Source organism: Gallus gallus, chromosome 11 (assembly GCF_016699485.2).
Source record: "Gallus gallus isolate bGalGal1 chromosome 11, bGalGal1.mat.broiler.GRCg7b, whole genome shotgun sequence".
NCBI lineage: Eukaryota > Metazoa > Chordata > Aves > Galliformes > Phasianidae > Gallus > Gallus gallus.
Genome location: NC_052542.1, coordinates 13,380,471 through 13,405,503, shown reverse-complemented (window position 1 = coordinate 13,405,503; position 25,033 = coordinate 13,380,471). Strand labels below are relative to the sequence as shown.

The following is a 25,033-nucleotide window of genomic DNA, read 5'->3' as shown; positions in this document are numbered from 1 at the left end:
TTTCTCTCAGACCTTTTATATTAGCCACATGTAATGACCCTTGCCCACATAAATCAGGTAGGAAGATTTCATCCGCTTACTGATGAACCCAGTTCTGTTCATTTCCAGGCTCTTCCACCAAAACACTGAACATAACTGATTTTTTTCTTAGTCTTCTTGAAGAAGTAATGCATAACCAAACCCTTCAGTGAAACTTGGAATATTGCCCTTCGTCTCCTAAATGCTGACTGCGAACTTCAGGAATTTTAAGTGATTTACTCTATTGTATTTATCTCTACTGTACTAGATTATCCTTCATTTTTGCACCGACCATTGTGGTTGAATGAGGTGATAATTAAACACATGCAGTCTATAGAACAGAAAGTGTTATTCAAAATTAACCATCAAAGGTCACAGAATAAATACATTGACAACTCACTAAGAAGGGAGATTATCCAAAGTCTTGACTTGGTGTTAGTTCAAATCCCAGAACACAAGAGAGTTTTTATTCCCTCTCAATCCCTCTGTTGTTTTGGGACTTCTATGTATTGCTTAGATTTAATTTCTATCAAAGCCATTCCATCAACAGTGTTGATGCCTGCTACGTAAAATTTTCTTCTAAACTCGGGTCAGTATGTACTGAAGAAGGTTATCTGTGCTATTAAACCTTTGACTTCTTGTCTTTTAAAGAGATCATTTTGCATTTTGCTATGGCAGAGCTGTAATTAGATCTGTTAATTAAGGACAGAATGAACTTTTTAAAAACTCTAAACCCCCCTGCATTTTTGATAAGTTTGCTTAGGTTGCTACTGACCTTCGTATGGGGTTTGCCACTGCTTATTAATTGTTAAATTTTAATTAGGCATGCTGATGAATGTGCTAGCCTTTGCAATAAATAGAAGGTAGCTTCATTTTTAATCAGATATTAGCCAGTCTACAGTGAAATTATCTGCTTTCCTAGAACACAGTTCATTTAACATATTTTGATAACAGTAATTGGTGATATAAAAAACTCAAACCCAAACAGATATTGTATAATGACTCCCTGCTTCACAGACTGGATCGCCAGTGCAAGCTGAACTTTGATGCTGGATCTTATAAACATTCCACAGGTACTTGAACTAGATTGCTTTAACAGCTGGTCCGATATTCCTGGTATTTTTACTGAAATTCATCAAAAATATGCTTTCCAGAGAAGAATCGCCCCTTCCTACAGAAGATGCAGGTCAGACTAGGAGTGGGAGGGGACTGGAAAAGTAATAGGATAATAAGGTGGATCACTTTTCATACCTGAGGGAGGTGAAATTCGCAGCACTGACAAGTAACATGCTTTTCTTTGCCAGTAACCTGGCCCAGGTTACACCAACCTGAGCCTAGCCTATGCTACCATCTGTGTGACCCATCCAAGGCCACCACAGAGAAACCCACCAAGAAAGCTGTGCAGCAGAGTAATGGGAATCTATCCCAAATGCCACTGAAATCAGAGTACCAGGAATAAAAATATTTCTTTCAGATTGATTAATAGCCCCATCTCTGAAAGAAATGGCAAGTACGTATCCTGTTTGATTACTCTAGTAGCATCTGTAACCACCCTGCAGTTCATCCCTCACACTGTCTCTGTGAAAGATCATCAGAGAATCTTCTCATGATGAGTAGGATATGTAATTAGCTACAACCTTTACCAGGAAGACAGAGTTAGCAGTTGCCAGCTTGTAATATTGCATAGTCATGTACAGAACTTTATCCCCAGTTTCAGTGCCATAACTTTAAGATGTGCAGCAAACTGAAAACACCACAGACAGGCACTAGAGTTCTGGTTCAGACTGAGTAAGAGGTAAATTTCACCTATTCTTCCCACCTAGACCCTGTCAAACTTCAGAGACCAACACCACTCTCTTATCAAGACCCACTATGTACATAGCAAAATGCTACTGTGCTCAATGGTGATTTCCTAGCTGCTTCACTATTTGACTTGAGAAAGAGTATATATGATTCACTTTTTACTGGCAAACTCAAGTATCTATTCGCAGTGACTGGTTAACTAGATAATTATTATGTTGTCTGTATTATTAGTGATAAAATGCAACTTAAATTTCATTAGGGATGATTCAAATGGGTTTTGAAAGCAGCTGAAGTGCTCTGCTCAGAACAGCGTGTGTAATGCCGGGGGTTCCCTGTCCTCTGACCACCTCCAAGCATGTGGTCACTACTGTTTGGTTTGATGCCAGTTCTTCAAGTGCTGAGTTCTGCTTTCAAGATTTGCACTGCAAGCAGCAGGGCTGATGATTGACTTGCTAGGGTGATTTCAGGCAGTCATGAAAGTACCGCTTTTCAAAGGCTGGAGCTTTGGGAGCATTCTACCATACTGTGGGAATATTTTGCCAGTGGTACACCTAACTGCTAACTGGCCTTACAATGATGAAAGGCATGAGAATTCAAATACTGTAGGCAAATTAATTTTCTGGGCCCTAATAAGTATGCCTTCCCAGAAAACAAGTTTCAACCGACTCCCGATGTAGGACTCAGTGATATGTGTTTGATTATCTCCTGACATTGACAGAGATCTAAGCCAGTTTTCAGAGTGTTTAAGCAACCTATCTGCTGTTAACCCTGCTTTATCCACAGATGTTCCCGGCAAGTCTACTGAGAATCTATTCTTTTTCTTTTGAAATCACATCTGCTTGCATGACTGGCTTCACTTTTCCTTGCAATGAAAGAGCAAGAGAAATGTCTGAAAGCTTTACCCCTTACTGACATAAAAATGACATTACATCTTCAGCTCAGGGTGGGGCATGCTTCATCTCATACTCCAAGACACAGGCTAATGCATCTTATGCAGCACTGTTGTTGATTTAAGTGCAGACCAACACTCTAGAAATACAGTTGTTACTGCAGCAGAAAATGAGGCATGAAATAGAAGCCACATATCAGTCTTTTTAATAATGATCTCCTCAGAGCCATATTAACGAGCTGGAAGCAAAGAATTATGGTTGAGCAGAATTTCTTTCCCTTGAACTTAGATAGCAGCAGGACATGAAGGAGCTGTAATAGAATGTTATTTTACAAGAAGTAAATAATGTAATAGAGTCTATAAGGATGTCAGCAGGAGAGTTAGAACTGTCAGAGCATAATCCTGACTTGAGCAGCAATGTGTGAAAAAGTAGCCTGCAGCAGTTTTTCCAGTACTTCAATAATTTCTGCTTTCTCACTGATCTTTGTTTACTCTACTTACCTTGTCAAAAAAATGTTTTACCTTATGTTAAAATGCAAGTTAAGAGAGGGAAATGTATTCCCAGAAATCCCAACTTTTCAAGCATACATATTTTCTTTTTTAGTTGTGGTTGTGGAAAAGATGGGAGAATTGTATTCCCTTCACTTAAAAAATATGAAGAGTTGTAAAAACTATAAATAAAAAAGAAATCCTATGACTTTGTTGCTTTTTTTCCCCCCTTCTTCTGATGAATAATTCAAAAAAATGGCTGTATTACACCTCACATTCTTGTGATATGATGGCAGTTTTTCTAGAGAGTCCTCACATATAAGCTCAGGAGGGTCATGAAACTCCACAGTTACCATTACTGGAATACAACACCTCCTTCCAAGATACTGCAGCACCTTTTTATCATTATCGAAACAAGCCAGAGAGGACGAGTTTGCAACTAAGTAAATCACTACAAAAGAAAACTGAAGTTACAAAAAAGAGGATGGGGGCTCAATTTTTTAATTTTAATTTTTATTTTTTAAATCACTGCTACAGGAATGTATTAAAGACTCAAGTACAAACTACACTTACCTTCCATGATAGCTCTGTTCCTGCCCTGATATCAAGCATAGTATCCAGAGCATACATCTCCAGAGGAATATCCTCATCAGTCTTTCCTGGCCCAAATTAGATGTTACTTTCAATAGTATCAAGGTGCATAAAGAATGAAAGTAGTCTCCTTTCCAGATTGTTGCTTCCATTACTATTTTGCTAGTTGGTGCTGTGGCATAACCCAAGATCCCAAGCAATTCTCTCATCCCCATCCTAGTCACTGCCTCAGGAATAGTATGCCATGCTTTTAATTCTAATTGTATCGGCTCCTCTAAGTTTGAGTCAGACCTTTAACATCAGTTTGGTGTAATGTGTTTGTATGGAATATTTGTCTCAGCTTTAAGGAAATACATTTGAAACCTTTCACTGAGAATATGAGATATTGCATTGTCCTTGAAATGGTGTTAGGTCCTTCAAAGCCATTTAATCTCAATTAAAGCAAAGCATACAAGATAAGGTGCTCTGAAGATGCATTAAAGCATGTTACAGTGCCAAGCCTCCATGCTCTTTGACACATCCTAAAAGCTCTGTGGCATTGGTTTAAAGGTACGGTTCAAAAATCTCCTTGTGACCCATTATCCATGGATCATTAGTATAATTCAGAACTATTACAGTGTATTGTGCCAATGCGTGCTAACAAGAACTGCTAATGTACGAAGTCCTGACATGATAGATTGTAATGCCTCTGGCTCTGTCATGTCAATAGAAGCTTATGCATTAAATAAAACACACCAGGGGATCAGATAGCTAAAACAATGGGAATGGACTACAAAGCCTTTTAATTCAAAATCACCATTTGTAATCTATGCTGGAGCTGCAAAGCTTGACCTTGGATGGATGGTCAGAAGTTTATCTGATAGAAGTTTAGCATTCTCAGTACAGTTCTTCCACCACAGGACAACATCCTTCATATGATTCCTATTGGGATCCTAAAGACTGAAGGCAATATGAAGCTGGGCTACTCTTACAGCTGAGTGAACACAAGACATTTCAGGGCGACATGAGCAAGTTTATGCTGCCATTGATTTTCCTCTGCTAATTCAGAGGATAAACAGAGGACTCAATTCTCCAGAGTTATCAATCTGGCACCTTTCAGGCACATTTAGATTGGCATGGGCTTTTGTTTTCTATTTTCTTTTTTTCCCCTTACTAATTACATGTTAAGTTCAACAGTGTTAACAGATGTCACTAGAATATAATTCCCAAGGATTTCAAGAGCAAAAAACAACAAGGAAATAATTGATCCAGGAAAAAAAATTAGCCACCCCTATCATTTAGAACTGTAAAATAAATAGTTATTTTCTTAAATGCACAGTTCAAAGATGGTTTTCGTACAGTTATTTTGTTATAAGATTTTGCAAAAGTTGCCAGCGAAGCATTGAATGACAATCACACAGGAAGAAGATGGTGCACCAGTGGGAATTCACCTGCTGCAAAGATGAAAAGCATTGGCTCATGGTTCTTGCAGTGGTCTCACCTCCATGACTATAATTTGGTTCATAGTAACATCCTGTTGTTGGCGACCCTGCCCGTAGCAGGGGGGTTGAAACTGGATGATCACTGTGGTCCTTCTCAACCCAGGCCATTCTATGATTCTATGATTCTATAATCCTACTGTGGCAGAATGAGTATTCGTATCAGTGACATGTGAAAAACTACAACAATCAAGAAATACATCAGTACCACTATATTCTACTTCTATTTCCTACTTCTCTTCTGGGCTTAGAAAACCATTTTCATATTTCTATTCTCTTTAATTTGTTAGAAGTGATTTTTTTTTTTTTTTACATAACTCACCTACTACACAAATTTGTTAATGTATTTATTGCTGGTTTAACTAATAAATCTAAGAAAAGAATTACATAGGACCCGTTAGTAATTAATATGCCAGAATGCCTACTTAGATTGCAATATAATAATGATCTCAGAAGGACAGAGTTCCCACAGCTCTCGAGGAAGGCAGGGATAGCTGAAAAGATTAAACCTCTCTGAAAAAAGAGCTCATTTAATATATCTGCATGCATGTGGGCATACATGCTGAAACTGATGCCTGCAAAATTTATAACTGCAAAATATCAGGTATATCAATCGTTGATTAGAACTCCTTTTTTGAGTTCCATTACCATTAGGTTTGCCTAGGTATTTTACACTAACATACATAAGTAATTTTTGATGTGTAACTATTTTAGACTTGGCAAAGCAAGTCACAAACAAGTAAGTGCGCTTACGTAAGAATAACCAATTTAGACTACCTGCGAGGTTCTTGTACATAGATTTTTGTTTGTTTATCGCTACCTAGGCCTACTGCCAAGAATAACACTGATAAGTGTAGATGAACAATCTGTGAAAATTGGTTTATATGTAAGATGGGAATCTCTGTGACCTTTACTAGAAACTGCTTTTATCTTTTACGAGATCACAGTGCTGGAATTGTATCTGTGCATCAGGTTCAGACAAATCCCTCCTGCACGTCCTGAGCTGGCTGCCTCAGGCAGGTCTGGGAGCCCTACGGCCAGGCCAGCCAACAGCCAGTAAAAACCTGGCCAGAGAGAAACTGCCTTGTCTAGCCAGCTGAAAGTATGGGAAAAGCAGTTGTGTATCTGTCTGCATCCCATTCTATCTTCTATTTTTTTCCCTCCTGCACTGCCCTGGACTTTGGGATGCAGTCTGCCCATTATGAGTGTGGTATCAGGGAGTTACTACCCCACTTGGAGGAAACTTACTAGATCCTTTTCCCCTGATATTTGCCCACATATTGCTCTGAAGTCTCAAACACCAAAAAAGAATTTGGCCAACAGCCTCAACTATACATCTACTCCATGCCATCGAAAAAAAAGCAGTTCCAACAAAACAAATTTTGCACTTCTACCATTACACTAACATATTCTCCTTACTTAGTCCATTGCTTAAAACGTAAGTGGAACCTGGCTTTTATCATATTAGTGACCTGGTTCAGGCTCATAACTCCTGTACTTCTGGAACTATTTCAGTGATGAACTGTAGATGGAGTTATTAACCCACCAGAAGCATTTGACTGAAGGAAAAGGCCCTCAACACGTTCGTCTCTGAAACATTTCTAAGCTCTCACAACTGTTTGTTGATGTACTAAAAACAGTACATTTAAGAGCATAGGAAATGCAGCAGGCTTTTTGAGGCACTGAGGCATATGACATGTACCTGGCTGGAAATGTCACATGCCTTCTCGTCCATATACCACCACCCACTTCTGAACACTTCCTTATAAATTGTAGATGGTCATAAAAAGACCAAAAGCCATAACTCTTAACAGGAAAAGAAGTGATCTCAAGATCGGAAAACCAAACCAATACACAATAACATTCCTAGAAATATAAACAGCCTGGACTAAGCTTTACTTTAGACAGATCACTTTATTTCCCTGTTTTGTCTTTGCTTTCAACTGTTTTTGGACTTAGACAATGATGAATCCCTTGTTTAGCAGCATCACCATTGGACAAATACAAACAAAATCACCTTCATATTCCAAGACACACCTATTGTCTACTGAAAAGATTAGGATGCCATTCTGTCCCTGTGGAACAGATTTTTTTCTCTCAATTGCTACATACTTCCGTATTTCTAGGGAGCAGAATACTCAGTCATTAGTAGGTTAAGAAAATCCCCTGGAACTACATCATAAGCAAGTTTTATTCCTGTTCAGTGATTTATTTAAATGCAGTTATCTCTGAAGGATAAGAAACAAATCCTTAGGGTAGTCATAGCAGGAAGGAGTTAGAGCACAAGAGGATTTTTCACCTTCAGATTGAATTAACTGACTCTATTCTAACACGAGAATAATCAACCCGGATGGCGAACTAAGCATTTGCTGAAGACTGCAGCACATGACCAGCAGAGATGCTCTGCTGACTTGAAGGTGTTTTGGGTAATCAATCTGAAACTTCAGCTGTGGGAGTAAGTGAATTTTAGCAGAGACTGCTGGGGCTGATAACAAACACCCAGCCCTAACAGGGATCCTGGAGAGCTGTTTGCTTTTAAGACACTCTTCATCTTCTCCACCTCTATCCATTTTACAAGGGGTTTGGTATATATTTTCTTATCACTCTCAGCGGTATGAAGCTATCAAGATACAGTTTGTCCAGGTAGGGAAGCTGGCCTAATCTCTTCTACCCAGCTGCTTTCAGCAACTGAGTGCCCAGAGAAACATGGGAGTGTTGTTTTGCATGGGAAGATCCACAGTTGAATCTCTGGAGCAAAGGGGACACACCAAGCAGGGCACTGCTGCTGATGCACTGCACTAAGCAGGAGACACTGCTCTGTGTTTCAAAGCATCCCTGCAGTGCCCTTGCAGAGTACATTTGTCACACAGGGCCTGCAGGCAAGCTAGCTTAAGGGGTCCTCATCCTTCAGCTGGACCTGCTCTCCTCTCTCCCCATCAACTTAGTGAAATGAGGAAGGTGCAAGATAAGCAATTTGCTTGGAGGTCAGTGAAACTATCTTTTCAAGACTCATGTAGATTTCCTTTATGTCTTCTGAACATGAATGAACATGCTGATTATCTTAATAATACTCACTCCTATACACAAAAATGCCCCTATCTGTACACACCTAATTTGTACATACCTGACTGCCTAAAATCAGACCTTTAATTTACACAAGATCATTGTAGGAGGTTGACTCATTCTGAAAATTACCACAAAGATATTCATTATTGTCCATCAGAGCAAAGTGGTCCTAACAGCTTCCACCCTGGCTATTAGAATAGGAATATATGCAAGTTATTATGCAGACAATACCAAGAGATAAATGGCACACAGAAAATCATCCCCATTTCCAGGCAGCACGAAGATCATGCCTTTTAGCTATCTCAAAAGTACGCAGGGTTACTATTTAAAAATAAAATGCTTTGAGAAACATTTGTTATAATCGTTATGATACTGCAATTACTTGAACTAAAAAAACCTCCCCATCTACTGAGACAAGAAGTTTGATGGCTTGCTAAAAGAAATGTATTATTGTTAAGATCCTGCATGGAAGAACTAATTGAAAAAATCTGTTTGATTCTCTGTTACCCTATGCACACTTTGGATTGCTCTGATAAAGCAGCCTGAGATCATTTGTGCTGTTCATACAGTATTGTAGAAATATGAGTCCAGGCTAATATTTATATACTAGCAAATGTATAACGTTTTTGATATACTGCTTTAAAAAGACTGTAGAATGGGTAAATGAGATTTAATAGAACGGATGATTGGTATCCTGAGTACTTTTGATTATTGGAAGAACAGCACTGTAGAGTACGTTTCCTTCTGTTAAGGAACACTAGAGGTCTCTCTAAACCTGTATCCTTGTTATGCCATTTCTCAATCTTTTGGAGTCCTTGTATACGGACACTTATTTTGGACCACTCTTTTTGCATTAGACAATTTACCTTATACAACCTGAATGCTATTGTGTAACACCCACTTATTGAATTAATTGTTTAATGGGCCAATTAACTTTAGTGATTTCTCTAAGTGCGCAAATGAGATCATTCTCTTCCTCTATATAATACGACACTATTGTAATGCAAAGTTAAAGGAGATTGGATAGCATTAGTCTTTGAGGCATGATCCAAGAATTATTGCAGGCTGCCGGACTTCTGATATTGACTCCAGCTGCGTCAGGATTTGCAAAAAGCCACTTTGCTACAACAGAGATGTCCATTATCTGTATCATTTTAACAGAATCATGCATCACTCCACTAGCTAATGCACAGTTTAGTGTTAACTAATCTGTCTTACATTTGGTAGTTCTTTCCAGCCCACTCAGCTGGTTGGTTTATTAAGCATTTTTCACACTCTTTTCACATTTAGAAAACCTGACTTGCACACTCAGATGACACTCACTAAACAGTGTTATCATCAGAGCACCTGCTCCTTGAAGCACAGAAATTCCTTCCCTTGTAATAAATACAGCATCTTAGGCTGACTCCTGTCAGAGACTGCATAAGGATCTGCCTCAGCATCATCATCATCATCTCTATATTAACCTATGTAGCAACGCTGCTGCACCTTCCAGCCATTTCTCCCTCTCCTCCACTGCAATGCATTACCCTTGGCAGGAGCTCCAGGCCTCTAGCACTCTGAGTTTGCTAGACAATGCAGGACTGCACAGCAAAGGGCTCTCTCCCCTTACCTCCTGCAGAGATCTGTCCCATTTCAACCTCCTTTCTTCTCCCCATATCACCTTTGTCACCATTCACTGGAAAGAAGTGAAATGCTTAGGATTAGACCAAAAATGTTAAAATCTGCCTTACCATCCACTGCCATGGGTCTAGAAATTGGCTGTATTAAGTGGATCAGTTAGCACATGCCTTGCTTCTGTTGAAGCCCCTCATAGCTAAGTTTCATGCGGTCATCTAGCTTATTGTTCTTCAGAGTAAACAAGTCTTTTCTTTGGTTGGAGGATGTGCTATTATCTCCAACTGGGAAACCAAGTCAAAGAGAATCTGAGAAGTTTACTAAGGGACTACTCAAAACATTTCTGGGCCAGGAATGGAACTGAAAACGTTGTTCCACCATGCATCAGGACACGTAATGTTCTAACCTGGCAGCATGTAAGTAAGATTAAACAAAATATTAACTATTTTTTTTCACAAATGCTTAATTATATTACAGAAGTCAGTATCATTGCGTTTATGGAGCTCAAAAGTAGGTTCAAAAGAAGGCTTTAGAAAAGTTGATCACCACAAGTAGTCCACTACTAATCACTAAATATTGAAGTCCACATGCAACAGTAGCAAGTCCAACTCATCAGATAAGGGGAAAATGCACTGTTATACACATATTCCTTAAACACCATCCTTATCTTCCACCTTCCTCCCTTCTAGGGGCAGGGTATTTCACAGAAAGGGGTTTGTGTTAAAGTTACCACTCCAGCTGAGAAGAAAAACAGAGAAAAGGGGTATTAAGTTATGCGCTTCTAGGTGCAGTAAGGGTTATACAACACAGACACAATTTACAAGGAATAAGTTATTTTTATGTTTTTTAGATTCTCTCTAAGGTTTAGAGACTTAGTTCCTGCAGAAAGTATCATGTCTTATTTCAGAACGGTTGGTTAATCATATGTAATATAACCAGCAAACAATTATCACACAGTTTGCATCATGGCCAGAAGACTAAGCTTCAATCCAAGTGTTTTTCTCCTTTCACTGACAGGAAATCCTTTCTGAACCGATATATTGACCTATCAGTTACTAGATTACCAGCTATGGAAATCAATACACAATAATATAAGACAGAAGTCTGAAAAGGAACTTTTCTTCTGTGTTCAACCCAGGCACGCTAAAAGGATTATAAGGGTAATTTTGAAACTAAGGGCACTGCAATGTTGTTTTTGTTTTGCAAAGCAAATGCCAGTTCTACAAATGTAATGTCAACTGATGGCAGCTCAAGGCTATATCCGTTTTTATTCCACAAGTGTACCAGGAACTAGCAGTGCCAGGAGGCTGCTACAGAAAATGAGGGGATCTAAGCAACTACTTGTTTATGTATGTATTGTAAATATTCCTCTGGTAAAGCATGGTAGATACAGCACTAATTGCCCTTATCTCTTTACTGACTTCTGTGGCTGCATCTACTCAGTGTCAGGGCTGATCTTCTATTTCTTATATGGATCTTTCTTAGGTCAAGGAGCTCTTTGTTTAGCAGTCACTGTTTTGCCCAGTGAGTGTCTCTCTCAGTCTGGCTTTATCTTTCAAGGGAGGTGGATTTTCTCAAAAACAAAACAAAACAAAACAAACAAAAAAAAAAAAACCAACCCAAACCAAACCAAACCAAAAACAAACAAACAAACAAACAAAAAAACAAACCCACACCTCATCTTCTATTTTTCTTCTCATTTTCATACTCAGCCACCTTTCTTGCATAGACTTTATCTTCTTTTTCCCACCATTATTTTTTTAAGCTAGAACTCTAGCCAAACAGAAGTATCAGGAGAAAATGCCTTTCCAGCTTAGTTCAAAATTATAAAATATCAGTGTGGGCCCTTTTTTCATGCTCAGTAACTTCTCCTAAATCAGTTGAAACATTTTGTGCCCTTTAAAACATAAACATTTTCGCTTTTATTCCTAAAGATTTTTTTTTCTCTTGAACTTCTGAATTGCATTTAAACAAATTTCATCTCTACACAAATTAATAAGATTGTTTTCTTAAGACTAAGAATGCAAATTTTATATAGTTTTGCTTTTTTGGGGCAAATAATGTTCTAAACTTTATGGAGATCTGCAACCTGTGTTCATTAATAATAATAATATATACATATATACAATAATGTGTAAAAAGTAACTTCACTGGTGATACCCCGTCTGTGACACTGAATGAGCCTTACTTTTGAAAAGCATTTTGAGAACCCTACCACAGTCCTAGATAAACAATCAGACCAATACCACCACAAATTTATCTGTTGTTATTTTACACTGCATAACTTGGTTTTAAATGGGATAAAGTTTGGCTCTGAATATTTTCATTTAGACTCCAACTGGTTACATGCTGTTACCATTAAAATAACACTGGGTAGGGAGAGCAAATTCTAGATAAAGTCAGTGAGATAACTCTGCTACATGCAGAGTTACACAATCTTTAAAATAAATGCAGCACAAGATATCATTTCCTGAAGTCTTATTTGAGCAAGTCTTACAGCTAAGAAAATTAACACAACCTCGCCAACATCTGAAGAACACGAGCTAAAGTACCAGGATTCATGGATTTTAAATTAAAGAGACAGAGCTATGACTATGATTTGCATTGCTCAGGCCAAAGAACTTCATCCAGTAAATACTGCTATCAAAAGAATTATTGTTTCCTTCCATGTAAGCAGTCCTTAGATCCCGTAAGTTGTGGCTAAATTATAGCACACCTTTCAGGAAGGCATCCAGCTTCTTTCCATCCTATAATGCTTATGAGTCCAGGCATGAAGCCTAATAAACCATCCTCTCTCCCATTTCATAATGCTAGAACTTAATCCTGCTATGATGTGAAAATAAACTTACGTTGCTGAGACATAGCACTCCCATATACCACTGGCTTTAACTCTTGCCAAGAATTCTACCTTTACTCTATGAGATACATTTTTCTTCACTAGTGATTATTGAAAGAAATCTGTCAATGGGAGGACCACTATCTACAAAAGGAGAAGTAGTTCCTTTTTGGGTCTTTTCACAAATTGTTGAGACGCTTGGTGGAATTAAAAAAGTGAACTAGAGGGTGGAAGGAGGAGTGAAAAAGACAAAAAGAACAAGAGAAGGAGCATGAAAAGATCTCAGATTAATCTCGTGTGCCTCAATGGAAACATTTTGAAAATAATACAATGAACTTTGGAATGTTATCCTCGGCCTTCCTATACTATCAGCAGGGAGAGCTATATCTCTGTGGAGAACTCTGGTTAAACAAAATCTGAATCATTTTCAGGTTCCTCTTTATATCCTGGAACATACAGCTAGAGTGGGTATATTCCTTACCTACATACAGGTTTTGTGAGTAAATTTGAACATGAACTGCAGTTAAGTGTCTAGATAAATGTAAACTGAAAATGTTCCTATATTTATCCCACTGGCAGGCATCTGAAATCATCTTGCAGCTTAATGTGTATTTCTGTTACATCACTGCAAAATAAAATGTGTTCAATAAGCTGAATCCCAACAACTCCAGGGTAGGGGAGAGATTTTTGTTGTTCTAGTAGATGTTTGCCATTGGTGACATAAGCAAATAAAAGATGTCCCAGCTGCAACCCATTCTCCCTTCTGATTCAAGATTTTAATTTGAAAATGGTTATTTTTAGGCTAGAGCTCATTTGAGGTTGTTCTCTGTCCCCAGCATGTAGCTGATTGCTGATAACCCGTTTGGGGGAGTAGGGGTGAACTAGTGCAATCTGCAAACATTACGAATCAGATTGACTGAAAAGCAGAGCAGAGCTGCAGAGACCTTTCTAAGATTCAAGTCTGATCTCTGATACTCTCTGCCTTCTCTTAAAGATCCACTCTTTAGTTATAAGTGACACTTCTTTCACATTTTAAATAGCTGGCAGAAAATAAAAAGGAAAAGACCCTAAAATGCTTCTGCCAGACAAGTCAATGCATTTAAGATTAAGCTGAACATTTCTGTACATCTGTGACCTTTAAAATCTGTTAGGAAGGTGAGATGTTAGGATTTAGTCTCAGCCAGGTGATTGATATTTTTTTCAACTGTAAAGTAAAGCTATAGTCTGTAGTCTAAAGTCTATTTATAATCCTCTTTAACAGCACTTGCTATAAAGATACAACTCATTTCTTTGTGAAAATAGCCTGGCTCGGCAATAGTATGGTATATTTAAACAAAACAAAGTAAGGGCCAGGAGCTTGCCTCCAAGGTATATATTAAGGAGCTGTCAATAATTGTCCTGCATCTGAAGGTACTTTGTTAATATGAAAACCTGGTAGCATCCTTGTAACATAAGTGTTGATAAGGATATTCTATTGATCTATTTATTTTCTGAAGGCAATTGGCAGTGACAGTAAACAGGAACAGAAGCAGTTTTGCAGATGGGGTATTTGTTTCTCAAGGTGCCCCCGAAGGTATATGGCATTCTATATCAGTCACAAGTATGTGCTCATGCACCAGGTCCAGTACAAGAGATAACTGCCTATTGGTAGCAGTGCTTAACACTGCCCCCTTTCACTCTTAACCTGATATGATCTACTGATTCATTCCTGACAGGCTCCAAGAAAGGTATATAGACAGATATAGATATCCGTTTGGCCACAGAGCACATTTTCCTCTCCTTAGAGAAGAAATGGGTAGGAGGGCAGGAGATCTGGGGGGTTCACTAGTATATTTATGCCTTTATGGAGTGCCACAATGAGACTTGCTGAGGGAAGTGAAAATTGGTAGCTATGGGGCATGGGTTTGTAGTCAGTGAAGATATCAGTAAGGACAGGCAGTTACACATGACTCAGTATATCCTCAAGCCAGACCCTGATCCAATCAGCAGCATTTATATTCAATAATGGTGGAAAGTAGGCAGTTATCTCAGTGATGATTCATTAAGGCTTCAGTGATGTTAGATGCAAAGCTGAAACTACGCCTGCTTGGTTTAGACAAACCATTACCCTTTTGTGCAGCCTGCAGCACCCCGCGGGTTCTAGTCTTCCCTCTTAAATTCAAGGGAAGTTTATGCTTTTATGTTTCTGTGGCCACCAGAATGTGAGTAGATGTGGGATCAAAGTAATAAAATGATCAAAATAACAAGAAAAAATGTCTAAACATGAAGCTTAATATTTCTGAAGAGACCTAGAATAGGAAGTTTCTAAAATTATGTAGTTTACAGGCAATTCTTAGTATCTTTTTCCCCTGTCATATTTGTCCTATTGCATTGCTACTGCATTTACTCTAGTAAAGGACTTCATGTAGGTTCAGCTGCATTGTACGGTCATAGTATTACAGCAAAATTTTCAAAAGGGGTTGTTCTCCCACTGACAGGATCTAATGGAAATTGAGTGGTTCCTAACAGTCAACACTACTAAAAACACCCTATCTAAAAGCCAGAAAAAGCAGCAGTTAAATCTGCTTCTTTCTCTTTTCTTTTGACTGTTGGGTACTAGAAGTAGACTAGAAACACTGAAATTCTGATTAAATTTCAGTGGAAGATAACAAGACTCCAAGGCTACTGTACTGCATCAGTAAAGAGGCTCAGTTCTGTCAGAGCCTGCTGTACACTGTGCCACTGGTGCAATCTAGCTAGAAATGAGCCATGACTGCGCTGCTGAGACTCCCTTAGACTAAAGAGGTCTTTGGAGTAGAATAGAGTGGGAGCTGGAAAACTATCAAGCAAATTGCCAGCATGACACTGTACTTGATTTCTGAAGGTATGCCAAGAAGGGTCAGTGCCAAACCTGTCAATTATATACTTGGTTACACTATTCAGATAAAGCTCTGTGCGATCTTAATCTACTTACCTGGACCTAACAGCAAGACAGAAACAACTACAGCCTATGGCTATCAAACGCATGCACGGCAGTTGCAGCCATTATACAAGTATGCTGCTTTTGATACTTAAGCTACCAATAATACTGCTAACTTTGCAAGAGTTCCATATCAGTTTGCAATCTTCCATATGCAGTGTGGGCATGCTCTAGTGGAAAAAGCTGTTGTTGCTTTGGCTCACTAGGGTCAGTGCTGGAAATCTTGCCTTCAAAGCTATGGAAGATAGTAGAACATTCAGCACAGAGATGTGGACTCTGTTCCCTATTTCTTGCATTTGGTGGTGAGATTTATTTTCTTGATAGAAATATCCACCCTACCACTGAAGAGGTAGTGATATAAAAATGTGTTTAAAAGATTGCATTAAAAAAGTATTAAAAAACATATATAACAATAGATTTATGAAGTGCAACAGCCCTAAACCTCTCTGTCAGACGTGAAAGATCAGATTTCTAAAATCTTAATGTGTTTGGCCACAAAATGATGGAAAAAGAGAGTGAAAGAAAGAAACTGAGAAAACAACACTTTGCACCATCTAACAGAGACTTTTTTTCAGGGAACAACCAGACATTCTCTTAGCTGTGTGTACACTAAAAGAGGCACGAGGCTGAAGAATACCAGTAAATCAGGTCTCCTGCATTCACTAGAAAAACAGATACAGACCAAAGTTGACACCTTGGCACTTCAATGTCAAAAGGAAACACATCCTTGGTGCCTCAGAGCTGCTTCATTTTCCAGTGCAGGAAAAGGTGGAAATACTGCATGAGTTTTTGCAGACTGATCCCCCTGCACATTCAGTCCCACCCTGCCAGTCAAGTAGAATGGATGTGCTCCTGGCTGCTATCCTCTTTGTCTGCCCTTTTGTCTTAGAAGGATATGACCAACCCATGGTTGGCATCTGGGGCAATGGCCCTGCCTGCACCCTCCGGCACAGAAACAGTTCCCCTTGATCTTCACCCCAGGGATAAGTTCTAGCCCTCTGCATCTATGAGAACAGTCTCTATCACTACCTGCATGCCTTTTTTTTTCATATTCAGTAACTAGAGAAGTTGGTCATGAGGTTTTGCTCACGGGGATTTTCACATGAAGGAGATGTTATTGAATTTAACAGTGTCACCTTCCTTATGCAACACAACAGCATTTGTACAATGACAAAGTAAAGCAATTATAGACAAAGGAGCTTTCTAGACTACGAATGTCCCAGAGCCAAGGTGTGAATAAACTGGACAAATTTAAAGGCACATGAGTGTTCAGGTACTGAAATGGAATCCCAGGTAAGCACCGGTATTCCTTAATACCACTAGGATTCAAGTATAGTACATGCTCCTGAAAAGAACCAAGCAAAATCACGTTGGGGCTGACACAGTTTTGTACATTAGAAAAGGGTCGAAAGATAAATATAAGGGCTTAATGTGGGCAAGCAAGAAGCAGTTATTAACCAATCTCTAAAAGCAAACAGTGAATCAACAAAATGGAAGAAGGTCTGGTTTCATTCTGCATACTCAGTTTAGAATTTCTCAGCTTCTCTGAAAACATTGCTGGAGTAACACAGCCCATGTATTCCATTTATCTGAAACTCACAGGATCATTTGCTGTTAAATCTTGATATGAAAACATTAATTCCTAGTGCTGCATCTCTGATAAAGAAGCAGAAACGAAAAAACCACACAAGTAGCAGGTAAACATCCCATCTACTAAATCTTTCTCTTCATGTCTGGCCTTTCTATTTTGGTTCTTTGCTGAAAGGAAGTACAGGACCATACCTAAGAAACATGACTGTCAGCATTCATTAAGACCAATGCTTAATCTCGGTTGACAACATCAATGTCAGAATCGTAGCCGGGAGCTGGCAGCATTTCAATAGAGGATTCTTCTGAGCTCTTACACACTACTTCAATAAATAATCCTACCGGGAAATATGGAGAAGAGCATTTAAAATGATTTTAGCTGGCACGTCACTACAAGGTTGAACCATCATGTAGTGATGTGCCCACTGCCTAATTCCACTGTGAAATGTTGAAATACAGCTTTTAGCTCCACGGAAGCATGTAGGCCTCTATTTACATGCAAATTGATGCTATTCATGTGTGAACTACAGCAGGTACTGACTCTGCCAGATGGAATAATTTGGGGATAGGCCCATTCTCTTCTGCTGAGGGCTGCATGTATCCACACGTACTGTAGATAATTGTTGGAGTTTCTATGTCACCATAAGTCCCAATTAAATATCTGTTTAAATAATTCACTTTTTTTTTTCCTAATGAAATATCGTCACGCACACAGCAGAACGGACTAAAAATAATTACAATAATCACGCTTGTAATACCATTAATAAGAATAACATCACTGGCAGGAATAGGGAAGCAGGTGGTTCAGGGCAGAGCGTCAGGAAACCTGGAAATGTCATTGCCCACTGATTTCGGACTTGCCATTTCATCTTGTCATCTCTTCTCCTCTTTGTTTTCTGTGAACTATTCATGGAAAAATACTTTGTTCGGTTTCCTGATTTGAGGCAAGCAAAACCCCCCCCCAAACACTACTGTAACAGACATTAACATGCATTTTGCTGCACTAGCCCCCACATGACCTTCACCAGCACTGAGGGTCACTTGATTTCAAACAACGACAGCTTCTTTCCACAGAATTAGGATGAAATTGCAAAGCAGTAGGTGGCTAAACTGATTGATGAAAACAGGCCTAGCTTGGCTGATAATGCTCTGTTTGAAGCACTGATATGCTTAATATTTGTTCAATCATAATCAGAAGAGAAATTAGGATTTCAGTGCGTGAACCTCCTCAACACACAGTGGCCAACCTTACATAAGGCAGCAACAAACACAAGACCTGAGCGGAATCAAACACAATCAGTTGATCTATTTATAATTGGAAGCTACAAAAGGTTTTTTAGCCAGTGATTTTCATTCTCTTGAAGCTACAAAGACAGATTTTGACAGCTACACAAAGAAAAGGATTTAATTAAACTGAAGAAGATGAGGTAAACTTCATGTAATGAAAGAAAGGAAGAAAATACACCTAGAGACTGGGACAGGGTGTGAGGGGTTGTCCTTGCCTCCTGCTATCCTTCAAGCCTGTTTCTGTAGTGCATGCTTCAAACCACACAACAGGGAGCAGCCTTGCTGCTGCCAACCCACACTGTCTGCATTGAATCTGCAGCCCAGGTTGTTATTATATGGGCAGCCCTCTGACCAGCCCTCCAACAGACACCTTTCTGATTTTGCCCCAAACAACCTGCTTCTGCAAAGGACATTGGAAATGTAACTACAGAAGGCAGTTAGAAAGGAGTGTGGCAAAGCCAATAACATCAGCTGCACATTCAGGAATCCATACATGGAAATTACTGAAAAAATCATACACAAAACAAAAAAACCCCACAGCCAAACAAAATGAGAACCAACCAACCAAAGAAACACACAAAAAAAACCAATAAAACCCCAACCAGAAAATCTCTAAGTTCAGGCTAAATATCCAGTCATTAGCAAAGTTGGCAGAGTCCTTTCCTTTTCCAATATCTGGAATATCCAATATATTCCAATTCCTAAGCCATTTTTTGAGCATTTGGCTTCATTGCTCCCAGCCCCTGGAACTCTCCCAAATGCCTTTACATTTCAAGGTCTCGAGGGTTAGTGGATGGGTTTGCTTCACCTGTAACTGTTGGCTAGTACTGCAAAAGGTAGACAAAAACAAAATCACTGCAGTGGGAAATACAGCATCATCTTTGAACCACAGAAAAAAATCCCTTTACTGTAATCCCTAACTCAGAGGATGATCATCAAAGTTAATTCTCCCTAAATACAATTTCCAAGAAGCCATTTAAAAATAAGATCACAGAATCATATATTGCTGCAGAAGAGAAAAGTAAGATCTAAGGGGTAAGCATCATGTACAAAATGGCACAGTTTCAGTCACTAATGCCTCAATCTTTTTTCATCGACAGAAATGAAGACACATCAGGAAACAGTCCATTCTGGACTTTTTATCTTCCACATGTGATTGATTTTAGGGCACTAGTTTTGTGGCTCTTTAAAATCCAATCTTTCTCTGTCAATTCTATGAGATCATAATAATTAGCTCAGAAAGTAGAATAAAGGGCACTACCATGAAATTGATATCCATATCTGTGACTGCTTCTCTCTTCAGCAGATACGTACATGTTTGTGAATAGAAAGGTTTGATTTGCTTCCCTAGCTCACCAGGAGTTAATCAGCATACACTGACAGACCGGGCTGATGTGTGATACATTAAAAAAATCCAGATGGAGAAAAGAACAATGAAAAATTATTCTCTGCTGCACACTTCCACAGACATTAAAAAATATCATACTGGGTTAAATGTAAAGTCCACCTAGTCTACTTGCACTCAGTCTCAGGATGGATATGGAGAGAGTATGAAAAACAAGACTGTGCAGCAAAATGTTGTCCTATCTGTGCACAATAGTTCAGTCACTGTAACAAACCTGAATGATGTCACTTGGACTCAGGTGTATTTTCAATAGCCATTAATAAGTTTGCCCTTAATTTATATCTGATTTTATCTTTCTAAAAACCCTGTAGCAATGAGTTCCGCAGATGAATTATACAGCTTGTGAAGAAGAACTTCCTCTTCTTTCTGTTGAATTAATCACCCGTTTATTTTCCTGTTTCCCAATCTTGCAAAACAGAAATTTGCAATACATTTCCCTTGCATTATGCATGATTTTATGAACTTCCATGATCTGCATCACCCAAGCTTTTCAGTTTTGACCTGAATATTTTGATAATTTCCCTATTGCCACTACACATGAACTTCCTCTCCAGGATCTGTGATAATGTGGATTAGTACAAACTCTAGCTCAAGGCCTGCTAGTAACCTCCCTTCAATGGAAAGCTTCCCTATTTATTCTTACCCTTATCTTTTAACCATTTTTTAAATACAGAAGAGGACCTTCCCTCTTATGCTTTGACAGCTTAGTTTTTACGAGAGCATCTCATGAGACATCCTGTCAAAAGTGTTGAATGAAAACCACTTGTATGAAATTTTTCTATTAGGAATTAAAATATTCAGTATCAGCAATCTATGGAAAAGACTGTTTGATTTCTGGAGAAAGGAACTGTGAATCATTTATAGGATGCTTTCTGACATTCTATGTCAAATTAGATGCTGCAGTTGTCATTAAAATATCATAATTTCAATATCTTATGTTTTAGTAATGTATGTGAATAATTAAACTGCTTGTTTTCTCTAAATTGTATATAATCTCACTTTCACTTCTTTAATTTTAGCTGAGAATTAAAAGAAAAACAAAGATGACCTGAAATGAAATAGAACAAGATGAAGTTGCCTTTGAGCACATTTATGCGAGGCTGAAGGAAAATGCCTGACCTCACAAGAGACCCAATTCAGAGATGGAGGCCATTGGCAATTCTTGGCAATACTGTTCCAGCTACAAAGAAAACAGACTCAAAGCAGTGGAAGATGTTGTAGCTGCCTGAATCAGCCTCAACTGCTATAGCTGATGCTGCATTGCCATGACACATACGTGGGATGTATTGTTCCAGGTACAGGCCAGGTTCCCTGCCAGTACTGGCAGCCACCTCCTGCAGCTCCCAGCCTCGCTGCAGCTGCCACAGAAAGTCCCACTCTGCCATATCCTATCCAAGCTTGGCATCCTTCCTTTCCGGAAGCTGAGAAAACACTTGAAATAGTGCTCTGATGTAAAGCTGCTTTCTTTTAAACCTTTTAAGGGGAGAGAAATGAAAAAAAAAGAAAGAAAGAAAGAAAGAAAGAAGGTGGGAACTGAGGACCCCTTTCCACTATTTTCCTCTAGTCACAGCTATTCTGAAAGACCTCTGTCCTCCAGCTTTCCTGACATAAAATCCCTAAACCTTATGGGCAACATTCCCAGTCCTCTTCCCTGCTTACTTGCCACAATCTTACTAGCTGCTGGCAGTCCTCCCCTGGCACAACCTAGCTGACATCACTGCAAAAATGATTTTTTCCCACACTGCTGAGAAGCAGAATAAAATGGAAATGTATTCTGCTGACATGGAGGAGGTCCCTGTCTGTCTGAAACATAAGTTACCATGATTTGGAGATCTAATACAAAAGGAGCAGAGAATATGTATGAGAAGGCTTTCACGTTCTGTTTCCTTAGCAGGTCAGGGCAGGAAATGATCTCATAAAACCATAATGCAAGAATTAGTAATGTCTAAAATAAAACTAACTCTTTACATTTTCCTATAATTTTGTTAAGAGAAGTATTTTTCATCTTGAAAAATCCATGCTAGTTTTTATTTTATTGTATAACCTTCTGTTACTTCCTGATGAAAAATCACAGAGAGATAAATCCAGACTCATCTGTGCCAAATACTTAAGAATATAAAATATCAGAGGCATATTGTAAATTCCCAAAGCCATACATTGCAGAGCTAAGAATACCAGTGTTAAGATTACACTTAAAAGACATCTGCAAATACTAAGGCCAGTAAAGGTCATAAAATAAACTTAACATTTCCCTGTATTTCAAGTAGAATGAAGAGGCTGAATTCCAGCTGTAGGTGCCAAGCCCACCCTGTTTCCACACTGCAGTTACCACCAGCTTCACATGGTAAATTATCATTATAGCAGAGAGGACTCCTACAAGCTATACAGGAGGGTAGACAACAATTTTAGAATAAAAGGGAACTTTCCAAAGGCACAAAAATCCGTGCAAATAATCTAGAAACTGGGAAGGATGGCTGCTTGATAAAATGGAGAAATATAATTTTAGCATAATTTAACAGAACGTTGTTGAATTTTTTCTTTTTCTAGGTGTTTTGTGTTGGCTGGGAGCCATTTACTCCTGCACTGCAATTGAAGAGAACATTTGCCTCCTTGGTTTTCAACTCTAATATCTAACAGCACAAGCAGAGCTTTTGTTATGCATCAGCAGCTGCCAATATTTTAATGAAAGGCTCCAACAAGAATGGTTGTCTTTTGCTTTTGATTTATTTTTGCTGGCAGCTCTTCAGAGTTTCAGTCCCTGGTTCACATCCAGCCCTCTGTAGCTTCTATGCACAGTCCTCCAGGATCTCCCAGTATTCTGTCATTACAAACTGACTGACTACAGTCACAGCATCTCTCAAAAAAGTTTCCAGTTTCTACCTTTAAAACTTTTGTTTTCAGCAATGCAAATTCTCAATTCAACCCTCATCTCCTAATGAACTGGAGGAAACACTTTGCATCTGTTATGTTCATGCTGAATCTGCGCAGTTAGCACAGTTTATCTCCTTATCCTATAGCCTGAATTTGTCTCACAACAAGTAAGGTCTCTGCATGCTAGTTTAAAGTCTTAAAGGTTTTAATTTTCAGTTCTTCCTTTTCTTATCTATTTATTTTTAATTCTTGTATGAGCATGTATTTCACTAATACTCCATTCAGAATGCTGTGACAGCTGTAGGCAAAATTTCAGGCATCTAAGTAAGCTTGTGCTTAAAACACATAAATCTGTAGAAGTTAAACACATATCTAAATACTCTCTTGAATTGCTATCAACAAAAAGATTTGTGGACTTTTTGCACTGGACTCAGGTAATGCTTTATACTATTTGTACTATTTGTAACAACAGCACTTAACCTGCTTCCCTTCCACTGTGATATTGTTAGGTATTTTTGCTAAGTCAGTTCTAATTGGGAGAAAAAAGCCTCGATAAGTAATAAATGTAAATTAATTTGTACAGGAATGATGGCAAAATTGTAAAAATGATATGAATAGTATTTCTATTCATGACAGAATTTAAAAGCACAGAATTCACCCAGATTTAAGAAAAGGTCCTAGAGAGATTTGTACCTTCCCCATCTGTACTGGCTTTCAGGATTTATCTTGCCATGATGGGTCTGTGGAAATACAATACTATCTGGCATACTAAATAGTGTCACTTTCTTCTGATTCTGTTGAGTTTTAATGCAGAATAGTAAAGGAAATGTTAACCTCTCCTGTTCTCACTCCTTCGCTGTGACTTCTAAAACATCTGACACAATCCCTTGCAAGTCCTTATTTCTCTGTAATTACATTAACATGATGATGTGCCTTCATCTAAGGCTTCATATGGATTTCATCTTGTAAAGAAAAAAGTCCTGAATCATTGAAGTGCCATTTTCTTATGAAAACTGTCTTCAAAGCCCTAACCTCAACGTTTCTAGAGATCTGTCGGCTTAGAAGTAACACCTAACACCATCAAATAATTGCCATTATCACATCCAGGGCAATCACTGCCCCCTCCCCACCACACCTAGGTTTTCAGAAAACAAAAAAGAGTACATTTTTTCTCATCCTTAAAAGTTGTTACCCACGAGTGTGACTTAGATTTACTGAATTACTCTACTGTAGTGCCCCAGGAGGAGCTGGCAGAGATTGATTCCAGCCACACTGAGGATGACACATATCAAACTCTTTCACAGATGCTTATTCACCCATCAGATTACATAACATTGACCTTGGAATTGCTGAGAACTAAAATGAGTAAAAAGAGAGTTGGATGTGTTTTATCTGGGATGCCAGGTCATTAAGACTATTCTGGTAAGATATAACAGAATGGTATGATGCAGACTTTCTACCTCAGGCTATGAACTTGTCATCTTACAAGTGAAGTGACGCCAGTCTGCTTAAATGCTTGAGCAATAAATAGAAACTCTTTTTTAGCACATAATAAAAGCAATGGATAACTTCTACTTAACTTTTCCTTCTTCATTCTCTCTTCTAAAAGTGCCCTGAGCTCTGTCAGAGTGCTTGTTTAAGAATGCTCACTGTTGATACTTGTAAGTAATTAGCCATGGTAATTGTGCTATTTTTCATGCCTTGAATGCCATTAAATGTTTACAGATACAATGTCATAACCTCATGAATTGGTAGAATGTAGGCCATTTTTTTGCAAGAGACTAGTTTCAAACAATGCTGATGATGAGAAAGAAGAAAAGCTATAGGTATCTCTTACAATGTCCCACAGCATGTTATTAAGTAAACCGGAATGTGAACAAACACAGGACTTGGGTCAGCACTGTAGAGCTAAGATGTCAAACAGCCTAATGCTAAATTTGCATTCAGTTAGATTTTCCATTTTAAGATGGTTACTTTCCTATAGCAGAAACCTGCCTTTGGCAAAATAGAGCAAATACAGCAAGCATACAGTTTTCACTCCTCTATCATAAAGGCTGCTTCAGAGTACACTACTGAAAAATATGCTATAGTTATGCAAAAATATATATTTGGGGTTTGTTAGAAACCTTACATTGGT

At 38.6% G+C, this 25,033-nt stretch overlaps 2 long non-coding RNA genes across 3 annotated transcripts in view; one reads left to right on the top strand and one right to left on the bottom strand.

The window, feature by feature from the left end:
- LOC121111691 overlaps positions 1–25,033 on the bottom strand; it is a 282,447-nt gene that overhangs the window by 81,203 nt on the left and 176,211 nt on the right. The gene's annotated exons all lie outside the window — the stretch shown is intronic.
- Positions 10,393–24,390, top strand: LOC112533283. Its single transcript, XR_003077272.3, has 3 exons — positions 10,393–11,111; positions 21,045–21,320; positions 22,573–24,390. It is a non-coding gene; the product is annotated as an uncharacterized LOC112533283 (long non-coding RNA).